Genomic DNA, 18,643 nt, shown 5'->3' with positions numbered 1-18,643 from the left:
GGTCCTGAAAGTGGGCAGAAAGGAAACTGACATTTTTGGTTGGTGGACCAGGAAGCCCTTCAGGATCGCCCCTGCCTACCTTCCCAACTTCATCTCCAGGCACCCTCAAGTCCTGCACGGCGAGACGCCTTCCGGGCAACCACCTTGCTTCCAGCCGGAATGCTCTCCGCTCACGCTGCAAACACCGGAGCGCCTACAGGGCAGGCGACCGCCAGCCCCGGGCCGTTACCGCTCCGGGACAGCTTCCTTCGATCCGGTCCCCGCGGTACAGAGCTTATCACCCCGTCCTGCCGTCCTTGATGTAGACAGGGACTGGGCCTCCTTCATCTCTCTGCCAAAGACCAGGAGTCCGAGCATCGTTTGTGGCGTGAATGAAACAGTAACAACAGGAGCCCTAAAGACGACCCTAGAAACTGCGGGGCCGTCTGCACTTCCGGGTGCCGGTTAAATTGGCACGGGAGGAAGCGAGGAGTCGGGCGGGGGGCGGGGGGGGGGGGGTCTCCTCCCGGGCTGCTCTAGGAAGAGGGCTCGGTGGTCCGGAGGACCCGGGGGAGCGGCCGGCGTGTTGCGTGGGTGAGAGCCGCGCGCCGCGTGGGCGCCGCGCGCCGCGCCAGCCCCCTCCTCGGGGAGGCGGGGCCGAGCGGAAACCGGGGCGGGGCGCTGGGGGCGGTCCGAGGACTCTGTGGCCAATTAAAGGGCTGGGCTCGGTGAGAGAGGCGGGGCGAGGCGCGACTTGGAGGCGGAGCGGGCGAGGCCGAGGCCTGGGAGTCTCGAACCTCCGGCGGGTGTCCGAAGAGCTCCCTGCTCACTCTTACTCGAGAGACGCTCTCTGTAAATTAAGTTACTTGTCCATTTTAGAGTCTGTCTCGGTACAAAAGTGTGCGATGGGTACACACCAACTACGTGCTCGTGAATCACTTGGAATCGTTAAAAATGCAGAGTCTGATTGAGTAGGGCTAGGGTGAAGCCCGAGATGCTTCATTTCTAAGAAACTCCCAGGAGATGCTGCTGCTGTGCATTCTCTAAGACGCTTTCAGGAGCAAAGGTGTGAAACAGTGGTTCTCCAAGTGCAATCCCAGGACTGGCAGCAGAGGCATCCCCTGGGAATTGTTTGGAAATGAAGATTATTGGACCCCACTCCTGCACCTGCTGAATCAGAAAGTCCGGGAGTGGGGTAGGCAGGCAGTCCATGTTCCTGCAATTCCAATGGGTAATTTTGATGCAGGCGGAATTTGGGAACCAAATTCAAACCAAAACAAACAGTGGAAAAGTCAAAGAGCCTCGACTGTCTATAACTTGTGACCATGGTCAGTTTGCCTTTATCTGCCTCAATCTAGCTAAACTTCAGCTGAAAAATCAGGATAAAAGTACTAATGCCTTTCTAGTTCGTCTCTTATAATGAGGAAATGTGCGATGACAGTAAAGAACTTGGCACACCTAATAAGCATTCTAGAAATTTAAGCTGTCATTACTGTTCAAATGGATTGCCAAAGGGCAATTCAAGAAGGGGTAACTCACCTGGCCGGAGGTGCTAGGAAATTCCTTGGCTAAGAAGTGTGAGTTGAAGTTTGAACCAGGATCTTGAAGGATAGGAACACCGGGTGAAGGTGAGAAAAGGCATTCCGGGAGCAGGGAGCACCCTAAGCAGTCTTAAGAAAGGACCAGGGGTGGGAAGGAAAATGTTGTGGGAGGACTGGATGACAGGTGATTGCAGAATAAATCATAGAGACCTTGCAAGCCATGCAGTGATGCTTACCCTCATCCTTTAGGCAGAGAAAATGCCTTTACTAGAAGGGCAGGATTTGCCATATTTATTAGAACGGCAGATCTTATGACTATAGTGGGGAGGCTGTTCTGAAGGGCAGAGAGACAGGTTTAATACAGATGGTGACAGGTCAGGCTAGTATCAGCAAAGGTTTAATCGAGGACACTGGTCCTGAAAGTAACGGGAAGATACTAGAAGGAGGAAAGGCTTCTCTGATAAAATGGACAGAACTTGGTGGCCAAAATGAATATGGAAAATGAGGGGGTGAGAGGACTCCCTGACTGTGTCTCGGTTTCTACCGGTCTCTAAATAGTAGAACATGTAAGTGGAGAAGCCACAACTCCAGGGACCAGAAAACCCTTTTAGAAGTAGGCAGAAGAGAAAACAGACAAGGAGCATAAGAAGTGGACCTAGGAACTGCCAAGAAGAAGTCAGGAAGGCTGGTGTCCTGAGAGCCAAGAGAGATTTCAGTCAATACTGGTGGACAATTTTTTTTTTTTTAGATTTTATTTATTTATTTGTCAGAGAGAGAGCGCGCGCACCCGCACAAGCAGGCAGAGTGGCAGGCAGAAGCAGAGAGAGAAGCAGGCTCCCCACTGAGCAAGGAGCCTGATGTGGGGACTCAATCCTAGGACCCTGGGATCATGACCTGAGTCACTCAGGTGTTCCCGGTGGACAATTATTTTAAAAGTTGCAAAGACGTTAAATAGGATGAGGACCCAAAATAGGCCACTAGATTGGACAGACACCGGTTGGTTATTTGTGGAGAGCTTAGGGTAATTTCGCTACTGCAAGAAGGATGGGAAGAGATTTTTTGAAGGATGAGGCATAGGCAGGGACAAGGGGAGCAAGCATATGGAAAATAACTTTAAACTATTTTGCTGGAAAGTGGAAAAGACAGGGTTCCAATGGTAGCGACTCAAACAATATTACCTTTCAATGATGGTGATTATCTACAAAGTCATTCATTTGGGGCGATGACTAATTTCATTTATTTGAGGTACCTCTTGCAAATGACTGAATTTTGGAGAGCCATGAACAAAGAGAGGGTTTTTTTTGGTTTTTCCAACAACGGATGTACCTTAAATTAAACTATTTAGGTGTGATTTTCCTGCTTGTCTATTCTGGGAAGAACATCACCTTTGCCATTTGCCACTTTGGTTTTAGAATTTGAGAAAGAGAAGAAGGAGGACAAATCACAAAGAGGCGAGAGAAGTTTCTGGGTCAGTGAGTTTTCATTCATTTCATTCAACAATGAATTCAAGGGGCCAAAAAAAGAACCAGAGCGTTTTTAACCCCAACCTTATACACTGCCCTCGTCCGGCTCTGAGCTACTGACTCTAGGAATTCTTTCAGGATTCACTGACCTTCCAGAATGTGGTTGTATACATCACCAAAGATGAGTGGGGTTGCTTGGATCAGGGTCAGGGACCTTTTTCCAGAATGTCATGCTGAAGAATTGTAGGAATACCAGCTTATTGGGTAAAGATTTTGTCATATAGATGGGAAGCTTTTGAGCGTTTTTTGTTTTGTTGTTTTTTAGTGTTTGGGTTTTTTGAGAGAGAGAAAGAGAGCGCACAAGCAGGGGAAGAGAGAGAGAGAGAATCTTGGGTGGGAAGCCCTGACGTGGGGCTAGATCTCACAACCCTGAGATCATGACCTGAAATGAAATCAAGAGTCGGACGCTTAACTGACTGAGCCACCCTGGTGCTCCAGCTTTTGAGTTTTTGTTGTAATTAACATTCATTGCTTCCATAATCACAAATCCTAATTTAGCCATGATTTGCCCAAGTTCCATTTTGTTGATGTCAGCTGAGATAATGGAGCATGTACTGGGCTGCAAAGGAAAAGGGGAGGTTGTGAGTGACTGTCTATGCCTTTCAACCAAAAAGTTGCCCCGACAAGTAATGTTGTCATTAACTGAGCAGATTTGGAGAGGAGCCAGTCAGTTTGCCTAAGGCTCTCCTGAACAATAATCAAGCCAAATAGTGACATATTGACTTTTAATTTTTTTAAAAGTTTATTTACTTGACAGTGGGAGATAGAGATAGCATGAGAGAGCATGAGTGGGGAGGAGAGGGTGAAGCAGGCTCCCCGCTGAGCAAGGAGTCCAATGAGGGGCTTGATTCCAGGACCCTGATATAAAGAGGACATTGGCCAAAAGAAACAACTTAACCGACTGAGCCACCCAGGTGCTCCTGACCTTTTAATTTTAGTCCAATGTGAAATATTTATTTTGCAATAGATTTTGTAAGTGATTTTGTTGTTGTTGTTATGACTTTTTGGCTTTGCTGTGTTTTAAAATGTCTTTGTATTTTGGTGGCTGCCATTTTTTTTGTTTGTTTGTTTTACTTTGTTAAAGATTTCCTGCATAGAACTAGAAAAAAAAATCCTTAGATATTCAAATGGAGGCAAAACCAAAAAAGATTCCTAAATCCATAATTAATTCCATATATCCTATATGAAATGCATTTAGTCTATTAAGTCTGCTGAGCAGAGAGCCTGATGCGGGGCTTGATCCCAGGACCCTGGGATCATGACCTGAACCGAAGGCAGAGGCTTTAACCCACTGAGCCACCCAGCCTCCCCCAAGTGATTCAGTTTAAAAATGGCCAAGGACTTGGATAGATATTTTTCTAAAGAAGACATCCAAATGGCCAATAGGTACATGAAAAGGTGCTCAACATCATTAATCATCAGAGAAATGAAAACTGAAACCACCATGAGCTATCACCTTGCACCTGTTAAAATGTCTATTATTCAAAAGACAAGTGATAACAAGTGCCTGCCAAGATGTGGAGAAAAGGGAGCCCTGTGCACTGTTGGTGGAATGTAACTTGGTGCAGCGGCTATGGAAAAACAGTATGAAAATTCCTCAAAATATTAAAAATAGAACTACCAGATTATCTGGCAATCCCACTTCTGGGTATATACCCAAAGGAAATGAAATCACTACATGGAAGAGATATCTGTAGCCTCATGTTCTTGTAGCATTTTTCCCAACAGCCAAGACAGGGAAACAACCTAAGTGTCCCTTCATGAATGAATAGATAATATGTGATACACACACACAGGATTATTAATTATTCAGCCTTAGAAAGGAAATCCTGCCATCTGGCGACAACATGGATGGAACTTGAGGGCATTATGCTAAGTGAAATTAGCAGACAAAGAAAATGCTGTATGATCTCACTTATATATGGGATCTAAAAAAAACAGAATTCATAGAAACAGTAGAATGGTGGTTGCCAGGGGTGGGAGGTGGGGGACATGGGGAAATGTTGGCCAAAGGGCACAAACTTCCAGGTATGAATAAGTTCCAGAAGTCTACTGCAAAGCATGCTGACTATAGTTCACAACACTGTATGGTATGTTCAAAGTTACTCAAGAGTAAACCTAAAACGTTCTTGCCACGAACACACGAGTTGGTAATTACGTGAGATGGATGGATTAACTAACCTTGCTGTGATCATTTCACATATATGTCTACTGAATCATCACGTTGTACACCTTAAGCTTACACAACGGTGTATTTCTTTCTTTCTTTTTTTTTTTAAGATCTTATTTATTTATAGGAGAGGGAGAGAGAGAATGAGAGGAGAGATGTCAGCAGGAAAAGCAGTCTCCCCGTTGAGCAGAGAGCCTGATGTGGGACTTGATCCCAAGACTCCAGGATCATGACCTGAGCCGAAGGAGTGACTTAACCAACTGAGCCACCCAGGTGCTCCCACAATGGTGTATTTCAATTATATCTCCATAAAGCTGGGGGAAACGTGATAAATGAGACATATAAGACTTTTAAAGTGTTCTTTTGTAAGTAAATGTATCAATAGATTGACTAAACCATTGGCTAGAAATGGCTTGAAGTGAATTATCTTTAGGCAGCTGACTTTAAGCTAGTTGGCCTAGAGTTACTTAGATTGTGTTGCATTTCAGTAGATTGTTACTTAAATAGTTGGTAGATTATGAGAGATCGAGTCATTGACCATTTAGTGATGTAAGTTGATCAGAAGTCACAAACACCAATTCTTTTAGAGTCTGTGGGTAATAAGATTGCATCAAGGGGCACCTGGGTGGCTCAGTGGGTTAAGCCTCTGCTTTCGGCTCAGGTCATGATCTCAGGGTCCTGGGATCAAGCCCTGCATTGGGCTCCTGGCTCAGTGGGGCATCTGCTTCTTCCTCTTCTTCTGTTCCTCCCCCCAGGTAGTGAGCGCTCTCTCTCTCTCTCACACATAAATAGATAAAAATCTTAAAAAAAAAAAAAAAAGGTCTGCACTGGGAGAACTTTCTAGGCGCAAGATGGAATCCTTCCTGTCTGTGCTGCTCCGTCAGCACACCGAAACCAAGACAGTTTCTATGTCCCTGTAAATGCTCAGGAACACAGCTGATGCAGTTAGCCAATCCCCAAACGCCAGGCCAACTCACCCCAAGCCAGGTTGACTGATGGCCCCAGCCAATCAACTATTTTCTATCTTTGTCTTCCTCGTTCTTTAATCTTTATCTTATCAAAGCTTCCCGCCTTCTGCTCCATTTTGCAGTTTATGTCTTCAAGTGTTAAATAAAGTTTGTATCACTTCAATTGTCTCCTTCTTTTATTTTTTAATAATTGTTCATCCATAGGATCAGAATTAATAAGCGAGGAGTGGGGCAGCTCATGGGGTTCTTGAGGGCACGTGTGCAGCCTCTGGGTTTGGAACTCGGATTTTAGGATAACACCACGGTAAGGTCCACAAGACAAGTCTAAGGTCAGGTCGGTCTGTTGACGTCCAGTACCTGACCTCTGCTCTTTGTGAATTGGTTTTTAACACGCTGATTATCCCTAATTTACTGTGAAGTACAGTCTCTCTTTGTGGGTTTTTCCTTGGGATGGCGATTTAATTTTAAAACCTTAAGTAATTCCTTATTTTATTTATTTTTTCCAAAGATTTTATTCATTTGAGAGAGATACAGAGACAGAGACTGTGAAAGCACAAGCAGGGAGAGAGGCAGAGGGAGAGGGAGAAGGAGACTCCCCACTGAGCTGGGAGCCGGACATGGGGCTCGATCCCAGGATTCTGGGATCATGACCTAAGCCAAAGGCAGATGCTTAACAACTGAGCCACCCAGGCGCCCCTAATCTCTTATTTAAAATAAGAAACCTATGGGGGGGGTGGCCGGATTCGACAGTGGCAACCTTTAGTTCAGAGGTCATTTTCTTTCCTGACTCTCTAAAATATGAAGATAGTTACTTTTTTTTTTTTTTAAGATTTTATTTATTTATTTGAGAGACAGAGATCACAAGTAGGCAGGGAGGCAGGCAGAGAGAGAGAGGAGGAAGCAGGTTCCCCGAGGAGCAGAGAGTCCAACCCGGGGCTCAATCCCAGGACCCTGGGACCACGACCTGAGCCCAAGGCAGAGGCTTTAACCCACTGCGCCACCCAGGCGCCCCAAGATAGTTACTTTTTTAAAAACATCTGAGTGTGTGATGCGTGCAACTCATGACTTCCCTGTTATCATTTGGGAACTGATTTCTTTCTGCCCCAGACTCTTTCTTGGACCATCCTCGAAGTTCATCATTATGTCTTCTCTTTGAAAAACGGCACCCTACACCTGGGGATGGCCCACAGTTTGCAAGTGAGGCCGAGACAGCCATACTCTTGGGACTTAATCGTAGTTAGTCTCAGGACAAGCCTCCGGCTGTGGCTGGGCCGGAGGTAGATACAAACTCAGCAACCGTGGGGAGCCCTTATCCTGCAACAGAGAAGCAGACAGGGGCCCTCTCACTACAAAAAGACAAGAATGAAATGGATGTATAGAGAAAAGCAGGGGCAGGAGAACCCGAGGACCCAAACAAGAAAGATCCTGAGCTGCCCTGGTGGGGCTGTTGCCTTTTCAGATTCTGGTTTTAGTCCCTCCCGAAAGCAGCTACAACCTTCCGGGTAGATTCTGGGAACTGGGAAAAGGTTCCTACTCTTTCTTTCTTAAGCTAACCCCTGTTGGTTTCCAGTATTTGCTATAAATATATAATGTAGGGAGTTCCTTTCTGATCCCCACGGTGGAAAATTACAAAATGAAGCCTAGCACTGAGCCTGCCAGCAGACTTGGAGTGCTCCCAGACAGACCCCAGATGCAGAGCCGGCTGGTACCAATCACAGATTTTCACATTTTTAGGCCATGTTATGAATTCCCGGGGTAAACAAACCTCTATTACAGGTTAGAGTCATACCACTTAGCTAAGCACCTTTAAAACCTTTTTGTTTTGAAGTGTAACGCACGCAAACAAAGGGGCGCATAGAAGAAGGGACAGCTCAATGACTTTGTAGAATGAACCACTATGTAACCACCACCGAGTGGAGAAATAGGACATTGCCCATCTTCCAAAAACCCCTCTCCCTGACTTGGAACCACTGCCAAAATAATAACCCCCTACTTTTCTAATAGTGACCAATATCCTGATTTTTGTGGCCACATCCCCCCCCACCCAACCCCCCCATCTAAGCATGCATCTGTAATGCTATAGTTTACTTTTGTCTGGGTTTCTTTGAAACCCCTACTTTCAGGGTCCGTCTTATCTCACTGAATGTCACTTTTGTGTGACTCGTTCACATTGCCATAGATAACTTCAGTTTGTTCCTTTTTCATCGTTGCAGACTTTTCCATTGTTTGGATGTAGGAAAGCAACTATACGTTAAACAAGCGCATTTCAATAGAATGCAAAATCAAACAAAAGGCATCTCTATTTTAGAAACTGTGTTAGTGGTCCTTCTTTGTGGGGGCAGGTGGAGATGGGACAGGACAGTGAGGGGGCTTCTGGGATGATGTTCTAGTCTCTGTTGGGGGTGCCCACATTCAACTGAGTTGTGATAAACGAATTCAGTAAAGCCCCAAATACAAAATTAATATAGAGAAATCTGTTGCATTTCCATATGCTAATAATGAAGTGGCAGAAAGGCAAATTAAGAAAATAATCTCACCAAAACCAATAAAATACCTAGAAATAAACTTAACCAAGGAGGTTTTGTACTCCAAAACCATAAAACATGGATGAAAGAAATTGAAGAAGTCATAAACAAACGGAGAGAGATTCTGTACTCGTGGACTGGAAGAACCAACATTGTTAAAATGTCCCTATTATCCAAAGCAATCTAGAGAATTAATGCAATCCATATTAAAATACCAAGAGCATTTTTTTTCACAGAATTGGAATAATACTGAAATTTGGATGGAACCACAAAAGACCACGAAGAGTTAAAACAATCTTGAAAAAGAAGAACAAAGCTGGAGGAATCACAATCCCAGATTTCAAGATAAACCTCCAAGCTGCAGTGACAGAAACAGTATAGTAGCGGCACAAAAATAGACATGTAGGTCAGTGACATAGAATAGGGAGCCCCAAAATAAACCCACACTTATCTGGCCAATTAACCTTTGACAAAGGAGGCAAGAATATGTGATGGGGGAAAGACAGTCTCTCGAACAAATGGTGCTGGGAAAACTGGCCAAGCTACATGCAGAAGAATGACACTGGACCACTTTCTTACACCATACACAAAAATAAACTCAAAACGGATTAAAGACCTACAGGAGAGACCTGAAGCCATAAAATTCCTAGAAGAAAACAGAGGCAGTAATTTCTTTGACATTGGCTGCAGGAAACATTTTTCTAGAGATGTCTCCTCCCGCAAGGGAAACACAAAGCAAAGATCAACCACTGAGATGACAGTAAAACAAAAAGCTTTCACACAGTGAAGGAAATCAACAAAAGGGCAAGGTAACCTTTGAGTGGGAGAAGATAGTTGCAAATGACATATCCAATAAGGGATTAGTATCCAAAATATATAAAGAAGTCATATAACTCAACACCAATGAAACAATCTGATTCAAATGGGCAGAGGACCTGAATAGACATTTTACTTTACTTTTTTTTTTAAAGATTTTATTTATTTATTTGACAGACAGAGATCACAAGTAGGCAAAGAGGCAGGCAGAGAGAGAGAGAGAGGGGGAAGCAGGCTCCCTGTTGAGCCTCTAGAGAGCCTGATGCAGGGCTTGAATCCAGGACCCTGTGATCATGACCCGAGCTGAAGGCAGAGGCTTTAACCTACTGAGCCACCCAGGCACCCTGAATAGACATTTTTCTAAAGAAGAAACACACATGACTAGCATATGCAAAAAGATACTCAACATCCCTCGTCATCAGGGAAATGCGAATCAAAACCATGAAATACCACCTGACACTAGAATGGCCAGAATAAAAAATATAAGAAAATAGAAGAAAGTCAAATGTCAAGAAGGATGTGGAGAAAGAGGAACCCTCATGCACTGGTGGTGGGAAGGCACACTGCTGCAACCGCTGCGGAAAACAGTATGGAGGTTCCTCAAAAAATTAAAAATAGAGACACCCTATGATCCAGTAATTCTACGACTGAGTATTTACCCGAAGTAAATGAAAACACTAATTCAAAAAGATAGATGCTTCCCTATGTTTATTCCAGCATTATTTATAATAGCCAAGATATGGAAACAGCCCAAGGGTCCATCAGTAGAAGAACGGATGAAGAATATGTCTTATATACACACAATGGAATGTTAAGCATAGAGAAGAACGAGATCTGGCCATTTGCAACCACATGGATGGACCTAGAGGGTATGATGCTAAGTGAAATAAGCCAAAGACAAGTACTGTATGATTTCATTCATATGTGGAATTTACAAAACAGAACAAACAAAGACTCTTCAATACAGAAAATCATTTGGTGGTTGCCAGAGGGGAGGCGGGTGAGAGGATGGGTAAAACAGATAAATGGGATTAAGGAGAACAGACTTCCAGTTACAAAAATAAATAAGTCATGGAGGTGAAGAGTACAGCATAGGGAAAGTGGCCGGTAAGATGGTAATAATGCTGTTTGGTGACAGATTGTGACTACTCTTACCACAATGAGCACTGAATAATGTAGGATTGTGGAATCACTATGTTGTATGCCTGAAACTCATGTAACACTGTATGTTAATTATGCTTCCATTTAGGGGCACCTGGGTGGCTCAGTGGGTTAAGCCTCTGCCTTCCACTCGGGTCATGATCTCAGGGTCCTGGGATTGAGCCCTGCATCGGGCTCTCTGCTCAGCGAGGAGCCTGCTTCCTCCTGCTCTCCCTGCCTGCCTCTCTGCCTACTTGTGATCTCTGTCAAATAAATAAGTAAAGTCTTTAAAAATAAACAAATAAATAAAAAAATAATTAGTTAAGCTGTAGAGTTATGATCTGTGCACCTTGCAGAATGTATAATTCCCTTCAATATAATTAATGTTTAAAAAAAAAAAAAAAAGAAAGTTGAGGGACATCCCAGCCAACAATGGCTCTGAAACTGGGGTATGTCCCCAGAAGAAAGGCAGCCCTCCTGGCCAGGCTCCCATTGCAGAACCTCTGTCCTTTTCTTGGACTTGGAGCTGGTGATTCTTCACTCATTTGCTAGCTCTCTGGTGCCTTCAAGTGGATTTTTTTATATTGTTTTTTTTTTTTTTTTTCCCTAATCTCCTCCGGAAGAAAGATGGGCTGAATCACCTAGCCTACTTTTATCAGAAGCAGAAGTTAGCACAGTAGTTCTCTCTGTGTTTCAAATGAAATTGAAACCCTAGAAAATGGTAGAGTCACATCTGTTAAATTTTGGGGGAAATCTTCATGTTATTGGTGATTGCTACTCAAAGCTATTTCTGAGAAGAAAATGTCTCTTATTGGTCACTGAAATATTTATGTTGTAAAGTCAGATTTTGCTTAAGAATTTACTTAATCAGGGATGCCTGGGTGGCTCAGTTGGTTAAGCAGCTGCCTTCGGCTCAGGTCATGATCCCAGCGTCCTGGGATCGAGTCCCACATCGGGCTCCTTGCTCGGCAGGGAGGCTGCTTCTCCCTCTGCCTCTGCCTGCCATTCTGTCTGCCTGTGCTCACTCTCTCTCCCTCTCTCTCTCTGACAAATAAATAAAATCTTTAAAAAAAAAAAAGAATTTACTTAATCATGTTTATCGGAGGAGACCTATTGTTTTGTTTGTTTTTTTTTACTGAAGTACAATACTTCCAAAATTTTCCATTTAAACATTTCCCTAGTCTGGTCAACAATCTTAAACGCAGCGAGACTTTATCCTATAAATATAAACCAACCATCAACACAAACCAATAATGAAATGTGCCTGTCTAGGCTTTGGCAACAACAGGAACTTCCTTAAGCTTTATGTTACATTTTAAACTTCAGAAATCTTGGGTGCCTGGGTGGCTCAGTGGGTTAAAACCTCTGCCTTCAGCTCAGGTCATGATCCCAGGGCCCTGGGATTGAGCCCTACATCGGGCTCTCTGCTCAGTGGGGAGCCTGCTTCCTTCTCTCTCTCTGCCTGACTCTCTGCCTACTTGTGATCTCTGTCAAATAAATAAATAAATAAATAAATAAATAAATAAATAAATAAATAAAATCTTTAAAAAAAGACAAAACTTCAGAAATCTCCATGGAGGGTTGCCTGGGTGGCTCAGTGGGTTAAGATCTGCCATTGGCTTGGGTCATGATCTCAGGGTCCTGGGATCCAGCCTCACATCAGGCTCTCTGCTCAGCAGGGAGCCTGCTTCCTTTCCTCTCTCTCTGCCTGCCTCTCTGCCTACTTGTGATCTCTGTCTGCCAAATAAATAAAATCTTTAAAAAAATTAAAATTATGGGGCGCCTGGGTGGCTCAGTGGGTTAAAGCCTCTGCCTTCGACTCCGGTCATGATCCCAGAGTCCTGGGATCGAGCCCCACATTGGGCTCTATGCTCAGCGGGGAGCCTGCTTCCTCCTCTATCTCTCTCTGCCTGCCTCTCTGCCTACTGTGATCTCTGTCTGTCAAATAAATAAAATCTTTAAAAAAAAATTAAAATTAAAATTAAAATCCATGGAAGGTGCTTTTCCTTTTTCTCAGCCTTTTAATTTGGATATACTTACTTGAGAACCAATCGATTAATTGTCCTTGAAGTTCAGATTATTTGACCTACTTTTTTTGTAAATTAAAAAAAATGATTTTATTCATTTGAGAGAGAGAGAGAAAGAATGAATTGAGGGGGCAGAGGGAGAAGAGGACTCCCCACTGAGCAGGGAGCCTGATGCCAGGCTCGATTCCAGGACCCCGAGATCATGACCTGAGCCTAAGGCAGATGCCACCCAGGTACCCCTATTTTGTCTACCTTCTTAAAGGAACTTCCTGAGAAGCATCACCTCTGAGTCCTCTTTGACCAACTCATGGCCACCCTTCTGGTCATTTCCTTTTCCACTCTTTTCAAGAGCTAAGATCGACTTGGATGGCCCCAGCTGCATGTCCCATTACAAAACACATCTTCTCACTTCCTTTGCCAACGTGAGGAGTGGCAGTTAACAAATCTGCTCTGACCTTCCAGCTAGAGCAAGAACAGGACCACAGAGGAGACATGAGAGGGTCCATCACAGGTAAGTGAAGGGAACAGGAGAAAGCAGACGGGAAAGATAGAAAGAATCAGAAGTCCTAAGGACTTGGTTGTTGGGCTTGCACATAAGGGATGGACAGGTCTTCTCAGTGATGCTCTCCTTCCCACATGTCTACTAAAATGAAGCATCATGGTGGTAGCCATATAATTTATTATCCAAACGGGGACACTTTTGAAGGTGACACAGTGATGATATCAGTCATTGCATGAGAACAGTAAAAGTAGACTGGGACATCTTGGCAAACCGGCTATCTGATCCCCTAGTCTTATAGGACTATGTCATATAGGACTAGCTTGGGATGGGCTCCTTATGTCATGACCCCTTTCCCGAACCCTACATGGCAAGTTCACACAGATGTTACTGTAAAACGCTTCATTATTTAGCTTGATTTTAGTTGACACAGAGCCTCAGGGTTTTACTTGAGTTCTAGAACAGGAGTTTTCAAATCTGAGATGTACCAGAATCACCTGGAGAGCTTATTAAAATCGAGTGCTAGATCATACCCCCCAGTCTCTGATTCCATAGGTCTGGGGTAGGGTCCAAGAATCTGTATTTTTTTTTTAAGATTTTATTTATTTATTTGACACAGAGAGAGAGATCACAAGTAGGCAGAGCAGCAGGCAGAGAGAGAGGGAAACAGGCTCCCTGCCGAGCAGAGAGCCCGATGTGGGGCTTGATCCCAGGACCCTGAGACCATGACCCGAGCCGAAAGCAGAGGCTTAACTCACTGAGCCACCCAGGTGTCCCTAGAATCTGTGTTTCTTAACAAGGTCCAAGTGGTGCTCATGCATCTGGGGACTGGTTTTTGTTTTTGTTGTTGTTGTAGTTTATTGTTGTTTTGTTTTCTTGGTTTGTTTGTTTTGTTCTCAAGGTTCTAGAGCATTTCTCATGCAACTCAGTGTTGGTCCATGTTCTGACTGAACCTTAACTGATGTATACCAATCTAATTTGAAGGAGACTTACTGCAGAGTCCTGATTTATAGGAGTTAATTGTGAAAAGTGTTGGACTTTTATATCCCCCACAAATGAGGTCTTCTGATTTTTGTAGGATGTTGATGTGGAGATATTTCATACCATGTGAAACACCATAAGGTATACTATCCATAGAATCTCATCAACAGGGCCCTTTATGGCCATCCCAAGGCTTTACTGGTCAATTTCCAAGCTCACTGGGGCTAAAACACCTTTTCTTTTTTTTATTATTATTATTATTTTAAAGATTTTATTTATTTATTTGACAGACAGAGATCACAAGTAGGCAGAGAGGCAGGCAGAGAGAGAGGAGGAAGCAGGCTCCCCGCGGAGCAGAGAGCCCGATGCGGGGCTTGATCCCAGGAGCCTGGGATCATGACCTGAGCCGAAGGCAGAGGCTTTAACCCACTGAGCCACCAGGCGCCCCTAAAACGCCTTTTCTTTTCCTTTTTCTTTTCTTTCCCTTTCTCTTCTTTCTTTTTCTTTCTTTCCTTTTTCTTCCTTTTCTTTCTTTCTTCCTTCCCCTTTCTTTCTAAGATATTTATTTGCTTACTTATTTACTGACACACACATACACACACACACACACAGAGAGAGAGAGAGAGAGAGAGGATGTGAGTGTGGCAAGGGGCAGAGGGGGAGGGAGGGTGAAAGGCTCAGGTGCGGGGCTTGATCTCACGACCCTATGATCATGACCTGAGCCAAAACCAAGAGTCAGATGCTTAACTGACTGAGCCACCCAGGCATCCCTGAAATGCTTTTGTCTGTGTAGTTTGTCAGGGTTATTTGAACAGCAAGGGCATCATGACACATTATGAGACTGAAAATGTTTTCAACATTTTTTAAAAAAATTATTTATTTATTTATTTGACAGACAGAGATTACAAATAGGCAGAGAGGCAGGCAGAGAGAGGAAGGGAAGCAGGCTCCCTGCTGAGCAGAGAGCCTGATGCGGGGCTCCATCCCAGGACCCCGGGATCATGACCTGAGCCGAAGGCAGAGGCTTTAACCCACTGAGCCACCCAGGCACCCCTGTTTTCAACATTTGAATCACTAAACCCATAGCTCTATTCTCTTGAACTTGACCAGCAATAGGCCAGTGGGCCACGGGGCTGTAGGGAGAATAAAAGGAACTGCACCTTTTTTTTTTTTTTTTTTTTTTTGGGTGCAGCATTTACATATGGGAGGAAGAAGGGGGTCCAGAGTTTTGATCGGATCTTTAAAGTTATTTAGGAAAGCAAGGGCCTTTCTGAGTCATGGGGGTGGGACTACATGAGACACTGAGGGAACATGAGGGCCGATCTGAAGAATCTTCTGGCATGAGATGGGGGATCCGGTGACAGAATTGTGGCTGCTGGTTAATATCACTGGTTAATATCAACGTTCACTGTTGAGCCCTCCAGGCTGCTCACCGCCCCCCACCCACCGTGAGCTCCATCTTTGCGTTGCTATGGAGTATATGAGATGGGTAATAACTGAGTAACTAGGCATAGGGTCTAAATTTAATGGAATAAACTGTATTTTAAGCATGAATTAGGAGGACGCCAGTGTGACAAAGGCTGCATTTGTTACACTGAACTTTTAGATTTTATAGCCAAAAGGACAAGAAGGTGTCTAATTCACCCACTCATGTTTCATGTGAAAAAACAGGATTAGGGAGGTGAAGCGATTTTCTCAAAATCCCTAGGTCTCCTGTCTCTCAGTCCACGGCCGTTTTTCTAGGCACCATTGTCTCTTCCAAAACGTGGTAGAGCAACTTAAAAAAAAAAAAAAAAAAAGAAAAAGGAATTCTGATGCAAAATCATCTGTTTCTGGTAAAAAGGCAGGTAGCTCAGTTGTTCAGAACGTCTGCATGCGTTGGATTACTTAAAATGTTCCAGGCTAAAAAACATCCCCTCCCACCACTTCAGATGGTAAGGATGTTCCAGAAGGCCAGCTGTGACTAAGCGCTGAAGAGATGTGGCTTCCTTTGAAACATGAGGTCACATCAAGCTGGGCAAATCTAAGAGCTCGAGGCGGCACTGAACCTTCCTGATTGTCAAAATGGTTCAGCTATTTTTAAAACGCAGAGATTTTTATTGATTTGACAGCCAAGATAGGATAAAAGGGGTAGAAAAAGCCTGAAGAAATGTGTAACTTGGCTAACTTTTTCTATACTCGGGAGGTTTCTCTTTCATGTGGAATTGTCTGAGACTTACGTGTGTGTGTGTGTGACGGGGCTGAACTGTGGCCCCTGTCCCACTTCATGTCATCTCCAGTATCTCCGAATGGCTGTCCTTGGAGATAAGGTCTTTACAGAGATAATTAAGTTAAAATGAGGTCATTAAGGTAGCCCATAATCCAATATGACTGGTGCCCTTAGCAGAAGAAATTAGGACACACACACACACACACACACACACACACACACACACACACACAAAAGAGGGAAGACCCTTGGGGACACAGGGAGAAGGAGTGCATCTACATAAACCAAGGAGAGACCCTCAGCAGAAGCAACCCTGTCAAACCGATATTGGGCTTTCAGCCTCTGGAAGTCCAAGTCCAGTCCAGAGGAAAGTACATCTCTGTTTGGGAAGCTACCCAGCCTGTGTGTTTTGTTACAGCAGTCCGAGCAAGCTAACCCAACATGCCAATGCCATTTTGCGCGAGAAGACTCATTTCTTTTTACAATTCTACAGAGATGTTCTCCACAGAGTCTTGGTGAGGGCACGACATGCTTCTTCTCCCTTGGTTGAAACGTTTTGCTGTTCCAGAGCTTTCTGGAACTGATTCCCACACAAGCCTTGTGTGTTCTGGGCCTTTCTGCTTCTGCCGTTCACCCTGAGTGTGGAATGTAGGGATGGTTTTCCAGATACTGGCCCTTAACTGCAAAAGGCTCTAAGATGAAGTTCTTTGTCTATCTCTTGTGATTGCTGAGGCTCTGAGCAGCGCTCTTCTGGCCCCTTGCCATTCTGGAAACCCTACTGAGTGTTCTGCCACAGGGAGTTGTGGGGCTCCCTCCCTTGGTGAGGCTGGAAGAGCTGGAGAGAGGGGCGCAGAGCCGGGCTTCAGAAGCCTGTGGCGTGGCAGGTCTCGTGCTCAGTGAGGGGCAAGACTGGAGACCTGGGAGCCCCTATCACACCTTCCTCCCTGCTCTGGCCAGGCTGGGGTGTGTTATTTTTTTTTAAAGATTTTATTTATTTATTTGACATAGAGAGATCACAAGTAGGCAGAGAGGCAGGCAGAGTGAGAGGGGGGAAGCAGGCTCGCTGCTGAGCAAAGAACCCAATGCGGGGCTCGATCCTGGGACCCTGGGATCATGACCCGAGCAGAAGGCAGAGGCTTTAACCCACTTAGCCACCCAGGCGCTCCTGGGGTGTGTGTTATTGAGCACTTACCGTATGCCTGCCTGGAGACGAACTCTTCCTTCGTCCTTATAGTGACATTCCATAGTGACTACTGTTATACCCATTTTAAAGATAAGGACACGAGTTCAGATGAGAACACTGAGGCACAAAGAGTTGACATAAGTTGCCCAAGTTTACACACGCTAGCAAGTAGCAGAGCCAGAAATTCCACCCAGCAACTGTTTACTCAGGACCCACTGCATGCCCGCTGCTATGTTAAGTGTGAGAACTACAAGGATAAAGAAAAACAGGCCCTTCTCAACACAAGCTGGCCATCAGGTGAGGGAGAGTGGTGCAGAACAGTGATTACTCTATGATGGGCGGAGTGTTCTTATTTTTTTTTTAATATTTATTTATCTGACAGAGAGAAATCACAAGTAAGCAGAGAGGCAGGCAGAGAGAGAGGAGGAAGCAGGCTCCCCGCTGAGCAGAAAGCCCGATGTGGGGCTCGAACCCAGGACCTGGGATCATGACCTGAGCCGAAGGCAGCGGCTTAACCCACTGAGCCACCCAGGCGCCCCCGAAGTGTTCTTATTCAGTCATGCCTGCGATCAGGGCATAGGGGGGAGGGGTCTCGAATGCAAGACTGGGAAGTTCCTTAAAGTTTTGAAGGGGTGATCGCAGAGCTGAGTTTGGAAAGCTGGCCTGGTGTAGGAGTGGAATAAGCACAGTTTACTGCAAAGGCTAAGAATGGGACCTTGGAGTCGTGTCTGGGCTGGATCCAGGTCCAGTACCTAAGAGCTGAATGACCTTGAGCAAGTGTTCCAACCTCTGTCGGCCTCGGTTTTATCATCTATAAAATGGAAATAATCATCTCATACTATTTTGAGGATCAAATGAGATAATGCGCATTGCCTGGCGGGCAAAGTAGGTGCTCAATAAATCATAAAGCATTTCCAAAAAAATGAAAGTGAAGGGCTCATTAGATAATAAATAGGGGAGTAGCAGGGATGAGGCAAAAGAGGCAGCAGAGTCCAGATGATGGGGTGGGGGCCATGCCAGGACCCAGGAAATCATGGCCTGAGCAATCAAGTGTCATACGCTCAACCAACTGAGCCACCCAG

This window comes from Enhydra lutris, unplaced genomic scaffold (genome assembly GCF_002288905.1).
Source record: "Enhydra lutris kenyoni isolate GAN:26980312 unplaced genomic scaffold, ASM228890v2 scaffoldscaffold13, whole genome shotgun sequence".
Lineage (NCBI taxonomy): Eukaryota > Metazoa > Chordata > Mammalia > Carnivora > Mustelidae > Enhydra > Enhydra lutris.
This window is presented reverse-complemented; position numbering follows the sequence as displayed.